The sequence below is a fragment of the Corylus avellana genome, chromosome ca5, assembly GCF_901000735.1.
Source record: "Corylus avellana chromosome ca5, CavTom2PMs-1.0".
NCBI lineage: Eukaryota > Viridiplantae > Streptophyta > Magnoliopsida > Fagales > Betulaceae > Corylus > Corylus avellana.
Window position 1 is genome coordinate 12,815,473 of NC_081545.1, and position 6,153 is coordinate 12,821,625.

Consider the following 6,153-nt stretch of genomic DNA (forward strand, 5'->3'; position numbering starts at 1 on the left):
GAGTAGTTTGCAATAAGAAAGGCAGGAAATATTTTAGCAAAATCGACACTTTGTGTTGTGAGGTCTTGGGTTCTCTAGCGATCCCTATTTTCCTATTTCCAGCAACCATAGGTAGGAAACACAGGACTCCTCCTGATCTCCTACATGCCCAAGGTCCAGTTATGAGGTCCCTTACTCAGGCTTGTAACAAAATTTCACTCTCTCGAAGTCTCTCATCTCATCTCTCCAGGGGACCAAGACCCACTTTCTTTTTCTTTTCTTTTCTTTTTTATTATTATTTTTTTTCAACCCACCTCGGTGGCATTTCAGCCACTTAAACCAATCTTCATTCTTATTAGTCTGTTCTTGCTCTAGAGAAGATATTAGATGTTAGTGTGAAAGACAATATCTTTAAAATAATTGCATATTGTTGATAGATAATTAAATATTAGAAGTAACTAATTAGAATACAATATTGTGTTTTAAATAAATATTTATATATTCTGGTTTTGGGATAAATCAAAGTAATGCTATAAGTAAGATTTATGTCGTTCTCTTATTTTCAAAAGTATATGGCTTTTAAAATCACTATTAAATTTGGAATGAATCACTATTAATCTTTGATATAATACATCATATTTGGGGATAAAATAGAGATATAGTCTTACGTATAGTGTTACTTGATCAAATAGACAATATTAAAATATAACATTATATTATATTAATTAATTATTAATCCCACTTCCCGCCCCTACAAAAAAAAAAATCATATCTCCGCCACTGCATATATGTATATTGAATAATATAAATGTATAAGATCAATACTTAATCATATGATTCAATGACAATTCAAATACTTAAACAAGTTAATCATATTATTCATGTACAATGATAATATCAAATTAAATAATTGACATTGGATTAAACAATGTGTTACTTATAACTACAATTGAAGTATTAATGTATTATTATTATAATATATATGATTATATCACATGATCAATTGATCTTTAAATTATATGATTATATAATAATAAATTATACATAGATAACATGACATAATTATACAAATTCATAATAATACAATAATTTTTTTTTTTCCTTTTTCTTTTTTTCTATCAGTATACTTTTTTTTTTTTTCTTTTTTTTTTAACCATGTCCGCACAAGAGGGGGGAGGAGGATTCGAACTAGTGACCTTCACCTCATGAGGCATGATCCTAGCCATTGTATTCTTAACAAGTTATGATTTACATTTAAGGCTTTTTTTTTAAAAAAAAAAATTACAAGTAGATGTAAATTAATGTAAATTTGGGATAAAATATTTTAGATTTTTCAATATGTGCTCTTTTTGGAGCAATTTGGCCCAATGTAGTATATATATATATAAAAGCCTAAAACTGAAAATTGGCCCAAAGACCCAACTTTTAAAAAAAGGTTATAGTGGTAGGTTATATATTTACTAACTGCTAACTATTATTTGCTAACTGCCTAGCGGATGTAGTTAGTAAAATTTAGTAACCGCTTAGGCGGTTACGGTTAGCAATTATTGGCAATAACCGCAATCGCCTTTTCACCCTTACAGATAAGTGTAGTTTGTCATTATAAGAGCATTCACTATGGAAGAGCCAAATGTTACTTTTATCTAAAAAATGATTCTTCAAATGTTTAAAAAACCCCTTACATTGGATTAGCAAAAAAAAATAAAAATGTAAAATAGATATTTGATTGGAAGAGCTAAAAAAAAAAAAAAAAAAAAACTAAATGTAGCAGCACTTTTCAAGGGGGTCATTTTATTTTTATTGTTTCCCTCATTTATTTTTTCTTTTTTCCCAAATCTTTTTCTTCTTTTTCTTTCGAGCATGTTCTCTTTTTTCTAAAACTTTTCTCATTTTTCCTCTCACATATTCTCTTTTTTCCAAAACTTTTCTCACTTTGAATCATATTTAAATGATATAGATAAAAATATAGCTAATCGGATGTAAGATACCTTTAAAAATTCATTAATTAAACTAAATAAAGTGCGTTTTGAGAAGCTATTTTGCATAAAAATTTGGCTTCTCCTTTGTGAATGCTCTAAGTAGGGTTAAATACTATTTTGCCTCCTAGGATTTCAACACTTTATTTTTTTTTCCCTTAGAGTTTCATTTTTATCACAGGAGGTACCTGTGGTTTTCATAAAGACCAAGATGTTACCTCCGTCAAAATTTTGTCAAAAACTTAACGGGACGCCACGTCAGCACCAATCAAATATCGTCACGTGTCATATAATTAAATTTTTGTTTTAAAATAAAAAATTATTTATATTTTTTTTATTAAAAAAAAAGAAAAAAAAAAATTTGGGGTGGCTACTCGGCCATTTGGGGGGCCATTTGGCCATGGGGGTGGCCAGCATCTGGCCGGTTTGGGGTGGCGAGCGACCCCCGGCCGAATGGGGGTGGCCCGGAGGGGTGGCCGAAACCACCCCTTAGTGGAAGAGCAGTGAGACCCTGGTGCACCTGCCCTGTACATTATATGACACATGACGACATTTGATTGGTGCTGTCATGGCGTTCCATTAAGTTTTAGACGAAATTTTAACAGAAGTACCATCTTAGTCTTTATGAAAAACTAAGATGGTACCTCCTGTGATAAAAATAAAACCATAAGAAAAGAAAAAAAATAGTGTTGAAACCCTAGGGACAATAGAGTATTTAACCCTTATAAGTAACAAGGGGGGACATCTTGTAATATGTTTTGAAATCCACAAAAGAAACAAGTTATATATATATATATATTTTTTGAAGGAAAATCAACCATATTTACTTACTTGGCCAAGTTATGCACTTCTTATCTTATGTAGAAAACAATGATGCCCGAAAAAAAATATGCAACTGGTTTTCTAAGCATCGAAAAGCTTAGAAAACCAATTTCGTTATAGTTGGAAAGGTGCATGATGGTTGATTCTTCTTTGAATTTTGTCGATCATCTTCTTCTTGTTACCCACAAAAACCATTTCAATTACTATCACACCGTACACTCTATAATTACAACAATGACCTGTGGATAATTCTATCTAAAATAACTAACCAAAAGACCTTTTTAACTAAAACTTTTAAAATACACCTTACATCCGATTATCTATTATTTTTCTATACCATTTAAATATTAATTATTTTCTAAAAAATATAATATGTTATGTTAGTCTTCATTGTAAGAAGTTTATTTGATCATTTTAGAGTATGTTTAGAATTATGTTTGAGAAATATAACTTTTAAATAAAAAAAAATACTTTTTGACGAAAGCTTCATTTTTAAGCTTTTACCAAAAGTGTGTTTTTGTCAATTTTGGAATAAAAAGTCAAAAAAATGCTTTTGAAATTTTTTACCAAACATGCCAACTTTTGTTTGCCACAACTTTTTAGGTACTAAAAATACTTTTTAAACTCTCAAACGCAATGCCAATCACGCTCTTAATATAAGTCAAACTCAAACTTAATGCACATTATAACTTGCTCACACATTTTGTTGGCATTAAGGAACAAAATATAAGTCGAGGCTCAAAAGAATGAAGGAAGAGTTAAAATCACAATAAGATAGGTTGTAGCACGACAAGAAATCAATTGAGTAAGTTTTAGAAATTGACTTTTTAATCCATTATTTAATAACAAAAGAAAAACAAACACTCCCACATTTATATTAAGATCCAAACTCCAAAGCCTAATCCTTCGAAATTATCATATATTTCCTTTCCATGTCTTCGATACAGCAAGAGGAACATTTGTAAATGGGCCTAAAGAGTTACCTCAATTGGAAACTACAAAAGTAAATTTAGAATGAAATCTTGAAAGAGTAAAATCATGAAGAAACAGGAGAGGACACCAGCTATTTATCATTCAATAATTCAGATTCCAGAGGCCACATAACAACAGGAAAACTCAATATTGTATAAGCTATCCCCATGCGAGAGAGTAGTGCTAAGATCTAAGTGAAAAGAAGTTTCTAGGAATATTATGCAGGGCAACATCACAAGTCTGCAACCCAAACATATTTTTGACTTGAGTATATAGCTAAGTAGATCCCACAGCTGTGGTGAAAATAAGTTGCAGTAAGCAGTATGGCAAAATGAAAATCAACAGCTAGTAATCTATTTAGAAAGAAAAAAAGAAATTCAACAGCTAGTATATTGAGAATGGTTTTTATGTTGGAATACAATCTGCAAAATGAAATTCAAGGTCGATGGAATGGCATCACAAAGCACATGACAATAATCAACACTAAAAGTGTTAAACGTGCTATTAAAGTGTCAAACATGATTCACTATAGTTTGTGACAGGCAGCAGAAATTCCTTAGGGCCCTTTCATAAATGAAAACACATAATATTAAAGTCACATAATTAGAGATCCATCAAGTATATTAAAGCTCCACTAACCAAAGAAGTATTTTGCATACAAAACATCAAATATGTAAGAAATGATTCAAGACAACTTGTTGGCTCATAATGTGGTTTTCAACATAGATGGCATGACAGTTAGCTTTCAGTATGAAAAATTATAAACTCATTATCTCCATGTCACACCCTACATGCAGGTTGTTAGAGCTTGCCAAAGAGAAGAGTGGACATTTCCTGGACAACAATGGCATCTCAAGAACAAGATAAAGGTAGAAAAATGAGAGAAAGAGGGAGAAACCCCTTTTTTATAGTATGTCTGAGAAGATGAAGGGGCATCGGCACTTGAAACCATAAACGACACCTCAACAACACCCGCAATGAGTGCCGCAATAGACGCGTCCTATCACCTGCCAGATGATGACGCGTAGTAGCCAAAAGTATGACCATACCGATGCCAACACGTGGATGCGTACTTAACCATTCAAATCGACAAGCAAGTGAACCGACAGATCTTCGGTCAGATCAACTGTCTCGGCAAAATTAGAGGGAAAAATCCAGCCAAAATTTGAAGTACAAAATTCAAATTTTTCGCCTCGGATGCCTCGGACATGCCACTTCAAAGAGTCAAACCTCAGAAGACTAATCCATTCTTGAAGAACACAAAATTTCCATAGTCATCCAGACTAGGAAATTGGGGGCAACTATTGGGTCATGAATCAACTTCATAAGGCCTAATGGATCCCGAACCCGGTTTTCGCAAGTCCACAGACCCGACAAGGCCTCGGACGGCTTAGCCCGATGAGGTCTCGGACGCCTAGTCCGAGACTCAACTCATGGGCCAAAATAGTCAATAACCGAAGGGCACGTCGGTCATTCTACGATAAGAATATATCTATATTCTATAAAATCAGGTGATTTTATCCCACATTTGATAAGATCATCTAAAATATAGACCTGCCATCAATATATCAACTACCCCTATACAAACAGGATAGGCCATCTTTCAAATTCAAAAGATTATGCATGATAGCTGTCAGTGCCTAAGCTGTACACGTCTGACTGAGGACTACTCAGACATCCTGATCTAACGTCAAATCGAAGCCGAGATAAGGGATCCGAGACGTGTGGGAAATCAAACTCCATTTCTTGCCTATAAAATGCAAGTCACCTCTCAATGCTAAGGTAATCGCAACCTTTGTTTTTGAGCTTTCTTGTTGCTTATATCTTTTCTCTCAGATCACTGACTTAGGCATCGGAGTATCCCGCCGGAGCACCACCAGGGAGTCTAATCCTATTGTTTGTTCTTGTGTGAAGGCTCGACGCATCCTCGGACACCACGACATCACCCAAAGAGTGTGCCTCGTTCCTCCTCGGAAAACTGTACTAGGAATATTATGCAAGGCAACATCACAAGCCTGCAACCCAAACATATTTTTGACTTGAGTATATAGCTAAGTAGATCCCACAGCACTGGTGAAAATAAGTTGCAGCAAGCAAGCAGTATGGCGAAATGAAATTCAATAGCTAGTGTATTGAGATTGGTTTTTATCTTGGAATACAATCTGCAAAATTAAATTCAAGGTCGATGGAATGGCATCACAAAGCACATGACAATAATCAGCCCTAAAACTGTCAAACATGACACTTTAAATCTCAAACATCTTCAGCATTACTCTAGCATTCATCATCACTTAAATTTCAAACCTGACAGGCCAATTGACTACTAACATAGACAACCAAAGAAGTATTTTGCGTACAAAACATCATATATCCAACATCATCATTAGAGTCCCAATACTCATTT